We start from the raw sequence: 22879 nt of genomic DNA on the forward strand, positions 1-22879 counted from the left end.
CATGAATGCTCTTTTATCTGTCACTTTGTATAAATTTATAGTGATGGCTTTCTCAGTCTCTTCATTGTTATGGCTTATATCCTCTCCCCCAACCACTAACACACACCTTTATTATCTTTTAAGGGGGTGTCAGGGAAAAGGGGAAAATGCATGCTGATTGGTCTTCCTAATCAAAAATTTTGTCCACATAATTAAAAAAAATTTTTTAAGTCACGTCTACTCCCAACATGGGTTCAAACTCAGGACCCCAAAATCAAGAGTCGCCACCAATGAAGCCAACTAGGCAACTAGCCTATTTTAAACAGTTGCAGTGTAACGTGTACATGCTGTCTTGGGTCCTGCTTTCACTTCGCCATTTAAGCATTTTGTACAATGCTATACATCTTTATAATTCTTGTTTGTAGCAGTATATGAATGTATTTTTAAAGAAACAGTTTGTTGTATCTTTTTTATTTCAGGGCTTTTGCATTTTAATTACTTCCTCCTCTATCTTTACTCTTTTCTCCATAACTTCCCTCAGGTAACCCATGATAACAACATTGACAGTTTGTGAAGCAGTAAATCTTAATTTTTTTCCCCTTTGGTCAGCCGATTGGCTGAAAGCTATCAAGAAGGGCAGTTTGCCCTGGAGCAGGCTGACATTGTCGTCCAGAAGGCAATTTCAGTTATTGATAGGTTTTCCAAGAAATCTTGTGATTTCAGCTATGGAGTATAGATGATGTGTTGTATCTCTAAAATGGTGTCCTAGCTTTGGCATCTTCACCCTACTTCATCGGTGGAACTGAACCATTTCTCTCTTTATAATTCCTGTTTCCCCTTTTGTTCAAATTCAGTTCCCAGAGTGGCCAAGTTATTTATGAGGATGTTTGTCTGTTTTTGATGAAATAACAACTGGATGTCAGCTTGGTTTAATGAATGTTAGTAACAATTGAGCACTTGAATATTAGACACCAGAGAAAGGCAAAAAGTATGAGGACAATCAATAAATGTCAAAAGAAACATTTGGAACCTTTATAGCAGATTTCTAGTCGACCTAGGCCTAACCAAGAGATCAGTTTCATGGATTGAAGATAACAAAATTGTCTTTTCTATTAAATAGCACATTTATTGTTTAACTTTTTTCCTTCTTTTAGTAAGGCAACATAAAGAGATAAAAAGCATAGATTTTGGAGCAAAGAAGTAAAACTTATTATTTGTGCATGATGCAAAATTAAAGAAAAAAATATAAGAACATTAATTTAGCAAATACCCCGGATAAGAACATCCATATTCAAAAATTATACAAATACATATTTAAACAAAAAAGTGAAAAGATTTTTGCAAAGACATACTGTTTATGCTAACACTGAAAATATGAAGTCCCTAGGAATACATCTAACATAATAAGAGATATACAAAACTCCTATGGGGAAAGTATAGCACTATTGTGTGACAATAAGAACTTGGTAAGTGGAATGATATACCATACAGATGGCTTGCAAAACTCGATGTTTTAACAGATGCCCAATTCAATCAGTGCAGTCTCAAATTCCTGTTTGTTTTGGTGTGGAAGGGGGAATACTTGACAGTAGATTATAAGATGATACGGAAAAACAAAGGGCCAGTCATCAAAAATAGCAACAGTACACTTTGATGGAGGGAAAGACAAATAGACTGGTGGAACCCGACTAGTGAAAGCATGATCCATGGCTCCATAGCATTGGTGGCATTATCTAGAAGCTTCTTAGAAATCTAGAATCCCAAATCCCAACCCCCAATCAACTGAATTAGAATCTATTTTAACAAGAATATCCAGAAGAGTGAGAAAAAAAATGGTTTTAACAAACTGTTCTGGAAACTAAATTGGTAATTAACAGGATAAAAGTAATTGTATTGAAGTGCTTTGCTTCTGTGTGGTACATCCATCCTTTACTCTATAAAATCTACATTTATTTAGGAACATTTGAAAAATCACTGACAATGAAAGGAATGTTTTGCATGTAGATTTTTCTAGATGCGTATCTTATTCATGTCTGTAGTCTATGGATCGTCTATATAATAAGTTTTCTTAGGTACCCCAACTTTAGCATGTCTTGATGTATTTCCGGTCTCTTGACTCATGCCTGTATGTCAGAACTTCATGATAGTACTGTCACTACCATCGTAAACAAGTAATGTGGCCATACCCCCTCCATTGTGACGGTGATAAAGTTTTATCTAATTATTTTATAGGTATATTTTGTATATGTTGGGGGGGGAAATGAAGATAATAAAGAAAAGGCAGCTTTTCCACTGACAACTTGGAAGGAAATAATTTCCCCTTATTTAGCATTAGAAGACCAGCTCATTCTTCGAGTCTTCTGAAACAAAATTAGGTAAGAAAAGTTTTTCTTCATATTTTGAATAATTTGTTCTCTGCCCGCTCTGTCTCCTTGAAGGCTTCTGTAATTCTATTCCTTTGGCCTCGAAGAGAAATACAGTTAGCATTTTCCTTTAGGAAGTTGGTGTGCCAGCCAGCTGTCAGCCTTATGATGTACCTGATCTCCGATGTCAGGGGAAGCACAATTCAATTTTAAACTAAGTCTTCTGCACCACAGTGCAGCGGGACTGCCAGCAGCTCTTTTTTATGTACCTTGCTTTGAAATGCTGCCTTCTACCCAAACAGTACAGTTTTATTTTTAAATCCTTTGTGTGAGGTAAAACCACCACTAACTGACTTTCCTTGTCTTTAGTTAAAAATCAATGAATTGAACGAAATAATCTGTAAGCATTTCTTAGCTACTCTTCCTCATTTCTAGAAAAGAAAGTCCCACTGCTTGTTTAACTTATGACTCGTCTCAACATGTTGAAAGCATTGACTATAAGGCATAACATTCAGGCTCTGAAAGGAACTGTGACAAGTTCAGTCAAAAGGGAAAAGAGGAATAATTTATAAAAGATGCTGCAGATAATGATGCCAGCCAGTTATTTTAAAATGCATCCATCTCACCTTCTAATGAATTAGATTTGTCAACAGCAAATGTTTTATGCACCACTTCTAATAAAAGTGGCATGCTAGCAATGCGGTGCTTTGAGGTTGGCTTCTTCAAAGCCTTAGGAGCATCTTCAATTCAAAGATATTTTTTAAATAATAGATATTAAAAAGTATATTTAAATAATATTAAGGTTGTGACACAAACACCACATGACAAAATTCAGGAGTTTCAAAGCAGACACTGACATGCCATCACTATTTCACATAGTACCTGTTTTTTAAATTAGGAGAGCAACAGACTCATTTGGGGATTGTGTGTCAATTTAACTTTAAATTCTCTGTTGTTTTGGTTGGTGTCACAACCTTAATGTCAGCTTTTCAAATAGGTTTCTACGTTTCCTTTAGTTCGGGGTCATTAAAAACTGCATATGATAAATCTAAGAGGCATAAATGGGTCACACTGAACTGGAATTTGTTGCTTCTCTGCTGTTGAAAGACAAGTAATGCCTGCCTCATAAATGGACAAGTTAGCTCAGGCATTTTGGTGAATTTCTGGTTTTTCAGAAATTTGATTCAGACCAATAGAAACCCAAATAACCAGATATGAGATGTTGATATAATTCTGTTCATAATCGACTCTTCTTGTGCCTCCAGTCTTAACCATTGGATCTTGGTTGTCACCTCCATAGATGTTGAGAATCACAGTTTCCACACTTGATATTTTTTTTTTCACTAAGAGTGTAAGTTATTTCCTCTGGAACAATCCTTATTCGGTGTAGTTGAGTATATGTAAAACCTGCCTTAAAACTTCATATGGTAGTCTTTTATATGAAACACTTTTATGTAGATTTTTGGCAGGGGCAAAATCTTGTGTTTTAAAGTAACACTTGTTACAGAAAGTAAAATGTAAAGTAAAATGCGATATGTTGTGTGTTAAAAAATTTTTTAGTACCCCACCACATGTTAAAGAGCAACCAAGAGCATTCTGCAGGGAAAGAGCAAAAGAGGAGAGAGAGGAGGGAAAGAGTAATCTATTCATTCACATTCCTTTCTTCTCCTGGATTCTTATCTGTCATGATCTCACAACTCAGGTCTGAATTGTCTATGCTGAATCTAGTTTTAATTTAGAAAAATAAACATATTAGAATCTGTCCCATAGTTGTCTTTTTCATCACCTGTGTTAGAGGTACAAAAGATTAAAAGAGAAGCAAATTACCTATTGATCTTTTCTTGCTGGCTCAAAGATACTGACTAACCAAAAACACTACATAATTCTCATCTCCTCCTTGATTGAACCACTAGGTTTTACCCTTCCTGGTTTTTATCAATGACTCAGCAAACATTAATCTTTTCTAGTTCCCTCTAGTTCCATTCTGTTCCCTCTATCTATTTTTCAAGCCATGTTAAATTTTAGACATTTTTAATAGTTTTCATTTAGGACGATGCTGTGAAATCTTCACTTCTGGTCCTAACTTTTCCTATTCACTGGACCCTCCCATATCACATCATTATTAAATCATCACAATTCTGACAAGTAATAGTCTTTCTAAGCCCTAGTCCTCAACAGGAATGCTGCGTGGTGTAGTGGTTTGAAAATCTGTACATTTGTTTGTGAAGGTTTGGACTAAATCCTTTAAACCCATTTAAACTATACTTAGTGTCCTTGTTTGAACAATTTTTTTTAAAAATAACAAATGGCCCCCTTTTTTTTTTTTTTTTTTTTTTTAAGATTTATTTCTAAGTAAACTCTACACCCAACATAAGGCTTAAACTCACAACCCCGAGACCAAGATTAGGGTTGCATTTTCTACCGACTGAGCCAGCCAAGCACCACTGAACAAATTTTTAAAATCATGATTATTGTTCATACTAATACTAATTCTGATTTCTCTTTGATAAAAATAAAAAGTTTTAAGCAAAAATGACTGTTTCTAAATTCAGAGGAAGCTATTCAAATAAATGAATCAGAAGTCATTATATACCTACAATATGAAAAATTTCTCTGCAGAAAAACAAAATATTATAGGCCAAGCTGGTTTCTTGCAAATTCATTTAGAGCAGTTTCAGATTTATGTATTTAATAAAGCTGGATCCAACTTATGTATTAAATGTCCTTCATTGTACAGTGATGTCCCAGTGACTGCCTGGGAAAGAATGATGGAATTTTATTTATTGTTTCTGCTGTATCAGTCATTTCTATAAATAACTTTCTAATGGGATACAATATATGTTTTTAATAGTTTTTTATAACAGTAAGAGTTAATATTTATTGAGTGCTTTCTGTATGCCAGTGACTGTTGTGTAAACAATCCATGGATTATCTCATGTAATCCTCATTACAACAATTTAATGATCTTACTATTTTACAGATGTGGTAGAGGCCCAGGAGAAGGTTGCAAAACTAGTAAGTAGTGGAGCTAGAAGTCACACACCAGTAGTGTGACTCCAAAGCTTGCATTCTAAAACCCTCACTACTCAAAATGTGGTCCCTGGACCAGCAGAATCACCATTAGCTGGGAACTTGTTAGAAATTAAAAATCACACACCTACTGAAAATCTACATTTTTAACAAGATTCCCAGGTTATTAACTTTGAGAGAACAGTTCTAAACCACTATGGTCTCCTGCCCTTCTATATATGCAGAATAAATTTTTTTAGGTTTTTTTTTTTTAATGTTTATATATTTTTGAGAGGGAGAAAGACAGAGCGTGAGTGGGGGAGGGGAGAGAGAGAGAGAGGGAGATACAGAATCTGAAGCAGGCTCCAGGCTCTGAGCTGTCAGCACAGAGCCCAATGCGGGGCTTGAACCCATGAACCGTGAGATCATGACCTGAGCAGAAGTTGGATGCTAAACCAACTGAGCCACCCAGGCGCCCCAGAATAAAATTTTTAAAATTGATTTCTATTTTTATCTGCAGTGTAATACTGAATGCTCATCTTTATGCTGTTTTGGGTATTCCTATTATATGTAAAGTGTATTATAAAGAAATCTGACAAGTAAACATGAGCAGCCATCCGAGGTTAGACCCCAAGTTATCTTGAAATCAGTTGTATAAAGAGTGGGGAGGGGGGAAGGGGAGGAAATGGGGCTGACATCCCATAGTGTAAAGGGCAAGAGGTCTTTTCTCTCCACAATAGCACCTAACTACTCCAACACCCGAGACTTTCTTACAAGCACAGTGTAGCACACTGCCTTGAGTACAAATTCTAGAGACCACTGATAGGGGTTTGGATCTCAGCTCCTATTTCTAGTTTTGTGGGACCTCAGGAAAGTTAAACAGCTGTCTGTACCTTAGCTTCACCATCTGGGAAATGAGGTCTAAAATGGTTCTTATTTCACAGGATTATCGGAATGATGAAATGAGTAATCAATGTAACCCATGCAGAGGGTCTAGAATAGAGCCAGATATGAAGCAAGTGCATAAATGTTAGCTACTGTAGTTTAATGTTGCTATGATTTCCATCTTAGAATAGAATAGATTCATATCATATACTTCTTGGTTCTCAGTTGGTAATAAATTGACAGATACTGTTGTTAGCATAGCTCATCACATAAAGGGATATCTTTGCTGTTATTGTCCAAACCATAAACTTCAGTATTTGGATTTTTCTGAAAAATATCTCATTGAGGCACTTCCTGCCTGTGAGTTCTGCTAAAGGCCACTTGATTGTGGTACTTAACCAGTTAAGTCCAGTGAAATCAGGTGAAAATAAAAATGAAATATGTTAAGATATTGAATTCTTAAATACGTATGCTTTTAAACTGAATAAAGATAATGAGAATTGTAAATTCATTTGGCCAACTACTTGCATAAGTAATAGAGGAAAAATTAAGTGGATAAAGAATATTTGAGGTGCCTGGTTGGCTCAGTCTGTTCAGCATCTGACTGTTAATTTTGGCTCAGTTCATGATCTCAGCGTTGTGGGATGGAGCCACATCAGGCTCTGTTCAGATGAGTGTGGGGCCTGCTTAAGATTCTCTCTCTGTCTCTGAAAAAAAAAAAAATAAAATAATAATAACATTTAAAAAAAGAAAAAAGAATGTTTAAAGGCTGAAGACTCCAGAAGCTTCTTTGTTTCCTTTGGGGAAACCCAATTCTGAAATTAATCATGATAGTCTCTGGGGGAGTAATGGTTTAGTGTGCAGGTACTCCCTTAACTTTTCAAGAATGTGTCTAATATGTGAAGTGAGATTGCATGTTCCTGGAAAGTAACATTTTGAAAGCTGACTTGTGAAAGGCACTGAGATAAAAATAGTTGGTGAAAAGAATGCCCTGGGAAACTTAAATTGCCAATGTCAAGACCCATACCTAGAGAGTTTAATTCACTAAGGCCTGGGATGAGACCCAGGTATTTGAATTTTTAACAGTTGCTGGGGTAATTCTGCTTCAATTAGTCTTGGACTACACTTTGAGAAACACTACAATAGAGTCAAGGACACAAATTTGATGCTATTTTTTTTCCATTTTCTTTATCTTCTTGGTTCTCTTCTACTCCCTGTTAGTGGTCCCATGCCAGTCCTTAATTTTCTGCTTTTTTTTCTTTTTTACCCTTTCTCAAAAAAACATTTCCTCTGGATTGATTAGTCATGTCTTTATGGATGGTTCTACAAAATGATCACAAGGGTCTCTTTAAAAAAAAAAAAAGTTTATCTTGAGAGAGAAAGAACACCAGCACTGAGAGCCCACCCAAGAGTGGGGGAGGGGCAGAGAGAGAGGGAGAGTGAATCCCAAGCAAGCTCTGCATTGTCAGCCCGGAGCCCAAAGTGAGTCTCCATCCCATGAACCTCAAGACCTGAGCTGAAATTAAGAGGTAGATGTCTAACTGATTGAGCCACCGAGACATTCCCAAGGTCTCTCTTTAATCTAAAAATCTTTAAGCCAAAATGCAGGTGCTTAAATCATTCTAGAGGCTGTGGGTGCATTAAAAAATAAATAAAAATGAAGAAAGAAAAAGGAGTAGAATAGAGAATAGAAATCAAAGCAAGAATTAAGGATCAGTAGTGGTTCATGAAACCTATGTTAAAGATGAGTATGTGCACACATACACATGAGTTTGCAATGCACTTATTTTAGAGAGAGCACACAAGTACTTTTTAACCTGTGAATCATAGTCCAAAATTTTTTTAAGATACTGTCCGAGTCTTGGTATTCCAGACTTCAGTGTGACATTGTTAATGATATGTTTTCTCATGCATTCACCTCATGTATCGCCTCCATCTCTACTCTGGACATTTCCATTTGTATAATACACTCAAAATCATCTGTGTAAAACTACATTTGCCGTGTCTTCTTATCACCATTTACCTCCTATATTTTATATCTATTCATAACTTCATCCAGATTAAAGTTTCAGAATTTCCTTTGTAATAATTTAGCTCCTTCTCATTTGTCTATCCTTATGCCCCAACCAGTAGAAAACGTATGGGTGACCATGGTAGTGACCCACCCCTCAGCTAGCTCCTCAAAGGCTAGCATGGACATACACTGGATGGTATCTATAACCGCCTTCAGCAAGGCTGTAAGAGCCCTTGACAGCAAGCATGCCCTGCTCTGTTTGATGCCCATCTTTTTACAATTAGTTTTTTCCTGCCCTGAGTTTTATTGCCCAGGAATACCCACACCTTGGCTTTCACTCTTTGCTAGCTTCTAATGACACATCCACACATCTCCTATCTCTTATGGTGCCTTTATACTTTTCATATTGTCCTGTTTGGTTTCTCTAATGACTTGGGTCTAAAATCCAAGCTTGGGACATGTGACACATGTACCTGGGACATGTGACACCTGCCTGGTTTTCTCTCAGCTATACTTGCCTGCCTCATTCAGCAACCCAAGTTTTATACTCTGGAAAGTTATTTCAAAAACCATCTTTCCTTTTCTCGTGGCCCATCATCCTCTTCCTATTCATCATCACCTTCATGTGGGTTAATTCACTATCTTAATTGTTCTTCCTGCCTCTGTTCTCTCATCTTAACACTGAAAAATATTTATTCAACATTAGTTAGGTACTGCCTTAGTAAAACACACACACAAAAAAAAAAAAAACAAAAAGAAAAAAACACAAGAAAAACCAAAAACACTCTGACTCCCTATTTTGTATAGGATTTACAAAATAAAACCCAAATATTTTCCTTCTAGAGGAAAAAAAAAACCTTAGCATACCTTTTCAATTTTTTTTTTTTTTTTAAGTACGTTCTAGGCCCAACATGGGGCTTGAACTCATGACCTTGAGATCAAGAGTTACATGCTCTACTGACTAAGCGAGTCAGGTGCCCCAAACCTGTTTGGTTTTATTTTTCATTATTTTCATCTGTGAGTTTTCTGCTCTGTCTTGCCCGAACAGTCCCATTTATGCTCTAGGGATGTTCTAATCACTTTAATTACCAGGAGCCCCTCTTGGTGGTGGTTCATGAATCTGGAGCAGGTAGTTGTGGCTGGGGTTTAGGAGTGTGTCCTAGTACATACAAAGAAACCTCAAGATGGGAACCTCAGGGCACCTGGGTGGCTCAGTTGGTTAAGTGGCTCTTGATTTTGGCCCAGGTCCTGATCTAACGGTGTTGCAAAAGACCTTACCCTCCCCCCAACTCCACCGCGAGGTGGGCATAGAGCCTATTTAGGATTCTCTGTCTCTCTGCCCCTTCCCCACTCATGCATACATCCTTGCACATGCGCTCTCTCAAAAACAAAACAAGACAGAACAAAAGATGGGGACCTAATTATATATTGGTAATAAGCAAGTTATTAAGAAGAGTCTAGGTTCTGGAAGAGAATAGAAATGAGCAGGAGACAAACTCATTATTTACTTCTCAAGTTAACTGGCTAAGGCTTCTTATGTCCTCTCTTCACTAGTTGTTGGATCATTCCAGATTAGGAGAAGGCTTCAACATACATATGGTGAGAGATTAAATGTCTTCAACTGTGGAGCCTGGGAGGCTGTAGATTTTAGAAGATCACTGGGCTCCCACCTTCAGGAAATGCCTTTATCTTACTTTTTCTTGGTGGCTTGACTTCTCTATCTCCATCTGCCTCGAAGGAACTTCCCACTGTAGGATTCTAGGTCATTTGTTACTTGAACCATTCAGTTGATACTAAATTAGCTAATGCAGTATTTTTTGTATTTTTAAAATTTTTTTCCATTTTTTTTTTCAAATTTATTTATTTTGGGAGAGAGAGAGAATGTGTGTGGGAGTTGGGGAGAGGGGCAGAGAGAGAATCCCTAGCAGGCTGCATGCTGTCAGTGCAGGTACCCGATGTAGGGCTCCATGTCTTGAACCAAACCATGAGATCGTGATCTGAGCTGAAATCAAGGGTCAGACGCTTAGCTGACTGAGCCACCCCAGTGCCCCAAATTTGTTTTTGCTTTTTGTGTCAGAATTAAGACATGCTCATTATAAGTTCAGATAGATAAAGGAAGTTACTAAGAGTAAAAATTTCTTTTTTCCTTGTCCCATTTTAGTTCCATTGCCCATAGATTAGCACTGTTACTAGCTTGTTGACTATCATTCGTGATATTTTGGGATGATTTGTTTTTTTCAAAAGCGTTTTAACTATACCATGCTACATATGTAGTTCTACAACTTATTATTTTTTTAATGAGATAATGCAGCTCTTTGGAATCTTTTTATGTCATGCCATACAGAGCTATATTATCATTTTTATATGTACATAAGTTCTTTTACTTAAGTTATATTTTTATTTAAAATATTACATATAGTGATAACATATCATATATTGAGTTTGCCCAAGATAGTCTCAATTTATGCCTTTTGTCCTAGTATTTCATCTGGTTTAGCATTTGTCCCCGATTTTTCATTTTTGAATAAAGTATTAATAGTTGCATGTAAACCAGCTTAGGTTTAGGTAAACCTATATTTTGTATTTCTACATTCTGACATAATCTCATATGTGAGATTCCAGTGTACTAAATGGAATTCTCACTTTACCATATGGCTAAGTTGGCAATCTCCCATTTCCCTTTTCCACATCCTTTCTGGAAGTAATAATAGCTTAACACACCTTTTTCAAGGGTAACATGAGGGTGCTTGCTGATAAAATGAATGTGCTCTGGCATGAGCAGTTAGGTACAGCTAACTTTTTCAGGCTTTGGGTGGTGGTGGTGGCAGAAGTATCTGATGCTGCTCCTTCTGCTGGACACTTGATATGTCAGCCACTTGGTGCTCAGCCCATGCCCTTGCCCATGGGTAGCACAACATTTGCCAGCTTTTGTTCAGTCTCGCCAATAGAGTGAATGCAGCCTGAAATCTATTGCCACAAGTTTTTTATCATGTATCATAAATCTACAACTACTTTTATTGTTGAGTAACATATTTTTATTTTGTAATAACCCTTTTGGTGGCATTGATTTCAAACACAACATGCATGCGCATGCACACACACAGCAGTGCACATTTAACAGCACGGAATTTTGTTTAACTTATGGAGTTGAAATAATGTGTAACTCAAACTATGGGGGCTATAATGACATCACTGATCACATGAAAATAAGAACACATGCTTCTGCTGATGAATCAGCGACATCTATTGCACAGTCATATTTTAAGATTGTGCCTGAAAATGCTACATTTAATAACTCACCTGCAGAAGGTACATTTGTGTGCCACTCTGTGAAACTTTACTTTTTATTTAGATCAAGTGGTTCTTCTAAGTTAACTTCTCTCATTTTCAGTTACAGGTCTTCTTGTTCATATAAGAAAGGTGAATCAATAACTATTAATGTGTTGGCTCCATTAATAGAACCTTATCAACAGTTAAATAATGCCAATTTTAAATCAGTATCATTGGATATTTCTAATAAAAGATTAATTCCAATAATGGTTCAAGTTTCATGTCTAATTCATGAAATTAAAGTAGAGCATTTATTTTTTACCTATTTATTGTAGTTTATTTTTTAAAAATATTTATTTATTTATTTTTTCAATATATGAAATTTATTGTCAAAATGGTTTCTATACAACACCCAGTGCTCATCCCAAAAGGTGCCCTCCTCAATACCCATCACCCACCCTCCCCTCCCTCCCACCCCCCATCAACCCTCAGTTTGTTCTCAGTTTTTAAGAGTCTCTTGTGCTTTGGCTCTCTCCCACTCTAACCTCTTTTTTTTTTTTTTTCCTTCCCCTCCCCCATGGGTTTCTGTTAAGTTTCTCAGGATCCACATAAGAGTGAACACATATGGTATCTGTCTTTCTCTGTATGGCTTATTTCACTTAGCATCACACTCTCCAATTCCATCCACGTTGCTACAAAGGGCCATATTCGTTCTTTCTCATTGCCCTGTAGTACTCCATTGTGTATATAAACCATAATTTCTTTATCCATTCATCAGTTGATGGACATTTAGGCTCTTTCCATAATTTGGCTATTGTTGAGAGTGCTGCTATAAGCATTGGGGTACGAGTGTCCCTATGCATCAGCACTCCTGTATCCCTTGGGTAAATTCCTAGCAGTGCTATTGCTGGGTCATAGGGTAGGTCTATTTTTAATTTTCTGAGGAACCTCCACACTGTTTTCCAGAGTGGCTGCACCAATTTGCATTCCCACCAACAGTGCAAGAGGGTTTCCGTCTATCCACATCCTCTCCAGCATCTATAGTCTCCTGATTTGTTCATTTTGGCCACTCTGACTGGCGTGAGGTGATATCTGAGTGTGGTTTTGATTTGTATTTCCCTGATAAGGAGTGACGTTGAGCATCTTTTCATGTGCCTGTTGGCCATCCAGATGTCTTCTTTAGAGAAGTGTCTATTCATGTTTTCTGCCCATTTCTTCACTGGGTTATTTGTTTTTCGGGTGTGGGGTTTGATGAGCTCTTTATATATTTTGGATACTAGCCCTTTGTCCGATTTGTCATTTGCAAATATCTTTTCCCATTCCGTTGGTTGCCTTTTAGTTTTGTTGGTTGTTTCCTTTGCTGTGCAGAAGCTTTTTATCTTCATAAGGTCCCAGTAATTCATTTTTGCTTTTAATCCCCTTGCCTTTGGGGATGTGTCAAGTAAGAGATTGCTACGGCTGAGGTCAAAGAGGTCTTTTCCTGCTTTCTCCTCTAGGGTTTTGATGGTTTCCTGTCTCACATTCAGGTCCTTTATCCATTTTGAGTTTATTTTTGTGAAGGGTGTGAGAAAGTGTCTAGTTTCAACCCTCTGCATGTTGCTGTCCAGTTCTCCCAGCACCATTTGTTAAAGAGACTGTCTTTTTTCCATTGGATGTTCTTTCCTGCATTGTCAAAGATGAGTTGGCCATACGTTTGTGGGTCTAGTTCTGGGGTTTCTATTCTATTCCATTGGTCTATGTGTCTGTTTTTGTGCCAAAAAAATATTTATTTTTAAGGAGAGAGAGAGAGAGAGAGAGAGAGAGAGAGAGAGAGCTGGGAAGGGGCAGAGAGGAAAGGAGAGAGAGAATCCCAAGCAGGCTCCACACTGTTAGCACAGAGCCTGACACAGGGCTTGATCTCACCATCCATAAGACACGACCTGTGCCGAACCAAGAGTCAGAGGCTTAACCGACTGAACCTCCCAGGTGCCCCAAAAGTAAAGCATTTAGACGTTCATTCTCTAAACAGTGAAATACTTGGCATTATTGTGGATCCTACTATAAATTGAATTCCAAACTGCAACATGATAAAATTTTTTGGTCTTAGTGATATTAAAAATATGTTGTAGTAGAACACAACACCATAAAAAATTTAAATAAATATAGAACCTATGAAGAGAACCTATACTTGGAATATGTTGTGATGCCATGGTAACTCATAATTATACCCCAAATACTCTGCAAATTTACCTATCTAAATAGGAGATGTGGTTGTGAAAAAGACAAATATGTTTATACACAACATAACCAGCCTTAACTTTTTATGATTAGACTGCTGTTGAAGAAAATAAAAATAACTTAAGCATGGCAGTATACACTTTTTATTTTTGGATTTAGAAATATTTGAAACTTTGAAGAATTTCAGTATTTTGGAAATTGACTTTAAGTGCTTATCATGGTATTAAATACTCTTGTAACATTACCCTTTAAATTTTTTGTTTCATTTTCTTTAAAATCTATATGAAATCTTTAATCAGAGTGTTCAACAAATGGTGGAAAAAAAAATCAATTTTATATGATGCATTTAGGGAATTGAATTGAAACCAATGCTCACAAATAAATAGGAAGACCATGAAATGTATCCCTATGAAATTAAAGGGAAGACTGAACAAATTAAATGATGAGAACTCAAATGGTCTACAAGATTTAATTGTGAAATTCCATAATTGTGTTTTGAAATATGCAGACTAATAAGAAACATCTTTTGCTGGAGTTTATATTTTTAATTGGATAAATTGATATTCCAGCTCAGAGTAAAGTTGAACTGAGAAAGCCTGCAGCATCTAAGTTTAGCAAAACATTGAAGCTAATCATAAATACGTGATGAGGTTTTTTTAATTTCAGAAATTTAATTTATATGTATTTGAGTTTTGTTTATTGATCATAGTCTCCATGGAGGAAAAAAATATATATATACAAAGAGCCCAAACCACTACCTTTAAGAACATTTAGGCTAAGTATTAATATATTTTATTAATAAAAATTCAAACTGAGGTATTTTCCATTTAGTAAAATTTGCTGTGAACTTAATAAATTTACCAAGTAACTTAACATCTGAGGGAGACTATACAGGTATCAACAATTTAAAATTTACCAACCCTAAAATGCAGTTTAGAAAAATATAAAAAATATATAATCATAAAAAATACTTTTCTCAGAAAAGTATCTGAGAGACAGATATAGCTAAGAAATTATTTAAAGTATATGGAAATGAATCATGTATATTTTTTAAATATTCAAATAACATAAACTTTTTACTTTAATCACAGATACAAGAATTCTTTAGAAAGCATGTGTTTTTTTTAGTTTATTTATTTATTTTGAAAGAGACAGCGAGAGTCAGTGGGGTAGGAGCAGAGAGAGGGAGAGAGAGAATCCCAAGCAGTCTCTGCACTATCAGTGCAGAGCCCTATGTGGAGCTTGAATTCAGGAACAGTGAGATCATGACCTGAGCTGAAGTTGAATGCTTAAGTGAATGAGCCACCAAGGTACCCTGAAAGCATGTAATTTTTGAAAGTAGTGTTTGAATATAATTATTAATGTAGATTGTAAGTCCACAGATAAAGTAAGACCATTTAATTGGTTAATAATCAGCATTTGAAAAATTATGTAATTTTAATTATTTTCAGTACCTTTTTTATTCTAAAAAAGACCTGGTTTGGGTGACCCCCCTCCTTGCCAAATTTCCCTCTACAAATTAACAAGTTCTTCTGATTTTTCTGTCTCTTAAGAGTATGATTTTTCTCCCAGTCACGTGGACTTAAAATCTTGCTATAAATGATTTCTATCTCTGTTTTACAAAAACCATTCTCTTGGGAGGATAGAGAATGAGTTAGAGGGAAATGATGAAGTTTGAACCTATTCAGGTACAATAGGATATGGATGGGTAGGAGATATAAGAGAAGACTGATCATTTAGCTATGAGATTAATGAGAAAATGGTAGAATGTGTAAGATGACTCCCACTCACAGACATGAGTACCCGAGTTGATAGTGGGGCTGTTAACTATCATAGGGACCTCAAGAGAAGAAGGAAACTTCGAAGCGAAGATAATAAGATGGTCTGGGGACATGTTGAGTTTAAGGTATCTGTGGGCCATCCAAGGGAGATATCCAGTATGAAGTCGGATAGGTAGAGCAGGTGCTCCAAAACACAGGTTGTAGCAGAGGACATGGATAGAGATTAATTTGACCAAGAGGAAGATTAAGAAAATGAGTGAAGGACACAGCTGTGGTGTCCAACATAGCAGTGGGAAAGGAACAGGGCTCCAATAGGCAATGGTTTGGCCTATGGAGAAGGGAGAACCCAAGATTAATGCCAAGTGTAACAGGTTGGAGGGAAGATTTGACATCTGGCAATTGTGAGGTTCTAATAACTGTAGGAGGAATTTAGGCCTAGCTTAGACAGGAAATGGTCCAAGAAATGTCTTATCATTTGGAACTTTCAGATTCAAATTCAATAAATTAAACTTCCAAGGTATAATGCTCTTTAGTATAGTTTTACACTGTAACTTTTATTCTAATACTTTTCTACAAACTTAGTATTATTATTTCTTTTTACTATAACTTTTTTTCAGAGTTTTACTTTGTACATGGGCACATTGATTAGTATAGAGTGGACTTTAAAAAATATTATTATTAATTTTTATTATTATTATTATTTTATTGTTAAGGAATCCACTTCTGTGACTACACCCGACTCTAGATTTTCTGGTTATGAGCACTGTATTCTCTTCCTGACTCAGCTGAAAACCCAGACTCATGAAGTCCCAATCCCTGTATCCCTAGGGATGGATGCCAAAGCCAACCATATAGGAGGCTTTTTCAGAAGAGAACACGACTTTGTCTTCCCAGAAGACAAACCCTCTGCTTTGCTTTACGAGGCAGTTATGAACCCCAAACCACAGACAGGTTGGGATCTGCGCAGGCCTCAGTGTAGAGTGGACTTATTTTAATGTCTTGTCAAGAACATTAGTTTTATTAAATAATTTGATGCATAGACCTCTCCTAGAAATTTGACTATTCATTGAATCAGCCCAAAAAAATCTCTTTTGATTTCACTCTTAGAATCTGTTTGTCAATAATATCCATGGATAAAATTTTAACTTTTTTTTACATTTTATTTTTACTTCCTAGCATTTTCTTTTAAAAATTATATCAAAAATGTATTCTGGGGGCATCTGGCTATATCAATCGGTAGCGCATGTGACGCTTAATCTCAGGGTTGTGAGTTCAAGCCCTAAATTGGGTATGGAGCCTACTTTAAAAAAATAATAATAAAAAGAATGTATTCTTACGTTCAGACTTAAGTTAGTGATTAAAACACCTAATTTAAGTAGTTTTCCTCCTATAAGGTATGCCTTCACATATGTCTTATGTGTTCATTGTGGTCCATTAGCTTTGATATATGATTTATCTTTTAGTAGAAAAATGCTAGGTTCTTTCATCACAATTACAGTCATTGGTCTGATAATCCCGTGAGTCAATCTACACAAAACAAGAAGCTCATATCAAACTCCTGGCAGGTTTAGTTAAAATTAAAATGCATGCTCAACTGTAGAGATTGTCAAGTGTGGAAATAATATTTGTCCAGCTGGACAGCTTTCTTTTGTAGTTGCTAAATGAAAGTTGAGATTCTGTCTGCTCCTTGAAAGCTTCTGTGTCATGAAGGTAATTTGGACTGTTTGTGGTTTGACAGGGATTATTAAAATCAGATGAAGTGAAGGGAAGCAAGTGTGAGAAAGCAAAATTGACACTGACACTCTCTATTATTTGCAGCTTGGATCATGATGACTATGTTGATATGATAGATTCACTGTTGAGATATGTTAAGCAGCAAATAAAGTAAAAAGAGAGTATAGTGATGGATTTTCAGATTTAACATGAAGAAATCCTATATGTACTTTCACTGATTGCTTTTTAAATAGATTTTCAGGTCATTTCATATGAATCCGCTTTAAACAACAACAAATTATACTTCTATTGTACTATAGAATTAAAACATATTCTGCAAAGGCAATAAAACAGAAGATTAAATATTAGAGAAATAGATCACATGACTAAAATAATAGAAGTTTGAAACTAGAAGGGTCCTTAGAGACACTTTTTATCTAATTTCCTTTTTTTCATAAATGGAAACTGGAAAGGGTTTTAAGTTACCACATTTAAATTTTATTTGATAGCTTAAATGTTAAATCCTGGTTTTTCACAAGTATATTTTCTTACCTCTTCACAATTTTTAAAAAATGGTTTAAGTTGTTAAAAAGCATTTAAAAAATGATTTAAGCCACAATTTTCTTTGTTTGAAGATAATAAATGTTATAATTATATGTGGTCTATAAACAATATTATATACATAGATGAAGTAAATGTGTTCCATAAATATGATTTCTGCTGCAAACATCCTTAGCAGAGGGAGTTTATAGCCAGGAGGCTATTTCAAGTTGTTAATCAAGGACAGTTATGGTAGAAAAATATAATTAAATATGAAGAACTATATATATAAAAAAAGATAAAAAGCCTGGGTTGTCCTATGCATTGTACAAAACCTACAGTGGTATTTAAGCATGGTAATGAATTGTCTGATTTGGTTTTTAAAACAATAAGTTGAATGCCAATATGCAAGTTGGAACCCAACTCAGTGTCCTACAATTCAGTTTAATTCAATTCTGACACTGTCTGGGGTTAACACAAACCCCACAAAGTTAATGGCTCAGTCCCGCAAGGCTGTCCCCACTTTATGTGAGAACATCAAGTGACACCTCTCCAGGGGATGTCTACTTCCACCCTGCTGACTACAAATTTGAGGGTTCCCACAGTCCCCTCTTCAGGTTCAATAGGTCATTAGACTGACACACAGAACTTAGTAAAATGCTGCAGTTCTGGTTACAATATTTTTAGAAAGGCTACAACTTAGGAATGGCCACATGGAAGAGATGCATAGGACAAAGTAAGGAAGGAACTAGGGGAGGCAAGGAGCAATAACCAAATATATATTTCTTATGAAGGCACAAGATGTGAATCTTGGAGGCCAGATAGGAGGTTTTTCTGTTTTTTTCAGCAATAAATAATGCCATAGGTAGGACCCTGGAAGCACATAGAGGGAGAAGTCAAATTTGAGAGCATTTGGTTACCATTTACTATATTAGAGGAAAAAAAGGTCAAAGAATTTGGTGACCATTTAAGGCAGAGTTTAGCAAACTTTTTCTGTTAAAGGCCAGATAGTAAATATTTTGGGATTTATGGACTACATGTGGCCACTGTAGCATATCCTTTTTGTTTGTTTTTATTTTTACAACACTTGAGAAATGTAAAAACCATTCATAGTTGGCTGGTCAAAGAAAAAACAGACTGTGCTCTAGTTTACTGACACCTGATTTAAGTTAATAGGGCAAGGAAAAGGAATGATATTAGGTAGGTAGTGACCCTGTAGTCTAGGAAGAGAAGGCAGTGTAAGGAAAAGATTTTGAATTATATTTTGGACATGTTGAGTTTAAGGGACCTTTGAACCAGCAATGTTGAATTGCCAAGTAAGTGTTTGGAATAGTTGTTGGGGTTTTGGAGGACGAACTAGGTTTAGAGATACAGACTTTAAATTTTCAGCATAGAGATAATAGATGCATGAGGTTACTCAATAAAAAAAAAAGTGTAGAATAAGGATTGAAATGGATTGAAAGGGAAAGGGAAGAAAATTTTCTATATTTCCCTTTCCAAGTCAGGCAAGGGGAATAAGGATATTTGGGAAGACTACAACATGAGAACTAATAGGAATAGATTTTTTTTTTACGATCCAAGGAGAATGAAATCCAGTGAATAAAAATAAAATTTTTAAAAATTAAAATACTTTAATCTGGTAAAATTACATAAAAAGAAGCAATAGCTTTGAATGAAGAATGCATAGGGAAGTAATTAAAATGAGAAGTAAATTCTAGAGAAAACCTTGTGGTGAATATCAGTGTTTAATGCCAGAGATGAGAGAGGAGCCAATAAATATGTTTATTAGTTTAATAAAATAGTCTGGTTAATTTAAGCAAAGAAAATAACAGTGGCTGTTTCTCAGTAGAACAGGGAGAAAATTTATTGTGTATATCTGACAGAACCAAACCAAAACAAACCCAAAAAAACAATCTTTATGAACTTTCAGTCCCAGAAGGACAGAAACTAGGCAATTCTAGGGCCTCAGCCAAAAAATCTATGCACCTTCACTTGGGAGGCTGGATTTAACTTGGATGGTATACCTCCAAGTAGTTCCCTATTCCTGCCTTCATTCCAACTTTCAGAATTTATTTACATCTGATGGTTCAGTTTGGGTCAGATGTCTAGCTTGGATCAGATAGTTATGACCAGGAAAGCTGGGTATGCTAGCATGGAAATTGACCACCATTTCCTATCCATATATTGTCTGTCAGCTTAAAAAAAGAAATTTTAGCTGGTTGGCTACCTAATTTGGGGACTCCTACTGGGAGCCTGTGAATACATGTGTAAGAGGCAAGAAAAGAACTAGTACTTTGTACTAGTACTTTGGAAGATTGACAAGAGAGGAAACAACTTCTCCTCTCTTACAGAAGGAGTAGCTGTCAGTACCAAACTAGTGCAGAGATTAAGTATGAATAGGAATTGAAAAATATTTAGTCACTTTCAGTGTAAGGACAGAGACAGAAATCAGATTGCTCTGAGTTGAGAAGTAAATGAGAGATGAGGTAAAAGATTAGGGATTATGGACGCTGTTTGCTGAAGTTGGGCTATGAATGGAAGGGGGCCCTAGGGAAGGTTTTGTTTCTACAAAGCAAGAAAGTGGAACATGTTTATAGTCAGCTGAAAGGGATATTGATGATACAGGACTAGTTAATGATAACTGATGGAGCAAAGTCCTAGAAGACATAACAGGGTATTTCAGTGGATAGAGTTATTCATGAAATTAATGTTAGGTTACTAATATTCCAAAATTTAGGAGAACAGTATCACATTAATATGAATTGCTAATTAACACTATTAACAGCATTTTAGGAGAAATTCTAAAACCCTTGGAACATACTGTAAGACCTACATCCTTTAGGGGTGCCTGAGTGCTCAGTCTGTTGAGCCTCCAACTCTTGGTTTTGGCTCAGGTCATGATCTCACAATTCGTGAGTTTCAGCCTTGTGTTGGATTCTTCGCTGCCAGTGCAGACCCTGCTTAGGATTCTCTCTCTCTCTCTTCCTCCCATCCCTGCTCTCTTTCTCTCTCAAAAATACATAAATAAATAGACCTAAAAAAAAAAAAAAAAAAGACCTACGTTCTTTAGAAGCACCAATTTAGATAGAAAGTGCATACTAAGTTTGAATCATTCTCATCTAGTTGTTAAAAGAAAATTCCTTAAAAATGTAATTGACGCATTTTATAAGCAATGTTTGTTATTCCTAGTTGAGAGATAATACAATTGCCTTTTTAAAAGTATACCATAACTTAAACTTTCTACTAATGCAGATGTACTACTTTCCAAATTAATAAAGCTTTTACTGTGCTTGAAATTTCATTAGTTAATCCTTAACCCTATGATTTGTGATTGTATTTAGGTCTAATCTACAAATATAAAATTTTATAATTCTTTAGTCCTGTGAAATGCATGAGTGCTAAGTTATAAAAGAATGTGGAGATTAAAATTTCACATTATCTGGGTTTCACTGCTGTGTTAAAGCAAGAGATGGCTAGGATTGCGTATTGAAGATTATAGAGTTATTAAAATGAAAATATTTTCTACAAAGAGAAATACATTGAAAAATAAAGAAAGCGATGTCAGATTTGGTGAGTAAAACATATGACAGTTAATTCTGTTTGCTTGTCAAGCTACAATAGTGTATTCTGACTGATCCTGTCAATTTCTGCTTCATACATGCACATATTTAAATTACTAATAGAGGAGTTACAATGAAGTATTTTATATTTTATCAAGGCAGATTTTAATAGCCATAGCATGTTACTATGTGTATTTATTGGATGTATACTAATATTCTCATGCATTTAATTATAATAATCAGAATTTCCACAATTATTAATAGAAACTATAGCAGTCTGTGGTGGAAGTCCTAATACATAGATGAGAGTTGAGAAAATAAATGAAATGGAATATAAAGTTCTGTATTTCCTAATGTAAGAGTTTAATGCATAAGGAATCTTAAATGACTGTCAACAAATTGAGATCCATCCTAGTTGTCTCTCAATCTTTGGAGAGGCTAAAACATTAAAATTTCAACTTCCAGTAATTGATGAAAAGAAATAAATTTCTAGTGACTTTGAAATATCATAAGGGGAAGATCTAGCCTTAAAAAATTTATCTTTGGAAATTTATAGTGATTTTAGGGATAGCTGTCAAATACATATGGCAGTAAATAAGTCAATACATATAAGATGTAAAATAGTAATTTTTTTTTTCTTTTAAGTAGAAGTCTTCACAGAGAGGCAGTTTATAGCATTGTGATTAAGGACTCTGAATCCCAGCTTTGCCACTTCATATGTAAAGGATCTTGGGCAACTCACAAACCGCTCTGTGCCTCAGTTTCTATATCTTTAATATGGAGATTATAATAATACCTGACCCATAGAATCATGGTAAGAATTAAATGAGTTCATATATATAAAATACTTAGAACAATGCATGGCCCATATAATGCTATATAAAAGTTAGCTGTAATTATCATCAAAATAACTATTCAGCCATCATAATTTTAATCCATGTCTTAATGAATGAATTTACTGAACTACATAAAATTTTCAAGATTTATTGAAAGTTAAATTTTGGATTATGTAATATTGGCAAGACTTTGTGAATGATCCAGAGAACTGCTTTGTGACTAGATATGGATGGAGAAGTAAAAATGAGCCAGACTGGAATAAAAGGCTGATCAGAGTTTAAGAAAGATGACCTGGGGGCGCCTGGGTGGCTCAGTCGGTTGGGCATCTGACTCTTGATCTCAGCTCTGGTCTTGATCTTGGGGTCTTGAGTTCAGGACCCACATGGAGCCTACTTTAAAAAAAAAAAAAAAAAAAAGATGACCTAGTCAAAGTTTATTTTCACTCTGCTACTTTTATTAAACCAACAACTCAACCTGAACCAGCAATACAACAAATAATACAAAGAATATAAAGAATACAAAGAATAATAGGTCAGGGACACATGATGTCTGTGAAGGTTTGTCACCCTGTTCCTTGTGGAGGCATAATGTCCAAGGTCAGTTGATCTCACACATCTTTTGTTGAGTGAAGAGTGTGCCAAGTCAGAGAAGCCCAGAAACATGCGCTCGCTGCTTCTTAGTATATTTTAGGAAGCTAGGGGGTGGTGGGTA

General features: G+C 35.7%; 1 protein-coding gene across 3 annotated transcripts in view; it reads left to right on the forward strand.

The window, feature by feature from the left end:
- The window catches only part of KIAA0825 (KIAA0825 ortholog), a 387603-nt gene that overhangs the window by 16813 nt on the left and 347911 nt on the right, over window positions 1–22879 (forward strand). The window contains exons 2-3 of one of the 3 annotated variants that reach the window (XM_058728632.1): window positions 2212–2354; window positions 5323–5357. The exons of 1 other annotated variant lie outside the window; for it this stretch is intronic. The gene's annotated coding sequence lies outside the window, so the exon portion shown is untranslated. The remainder of the gene's footprint in view (window positions 1–2211; window positions 2355–5322; window positions 5358–22879) is intronic. One more of the 3 variants, XM_058729962.1, reaches the window with a different exon arrangement.

Source organism: Neofelis nebulosa, chromosome 1, assembly GCF_028018385.1.
Source record: "Neofelis nebulosa isolate mNeoNeb1 chromosome 1, mNeoNeb1.pri, whole genome shotgun sequence".
NCBI lineage: Eukaryota > Metazoa > Chordata > Mammalia > Carnivora > Felidae > Neofelis > Neofelis nebulosa.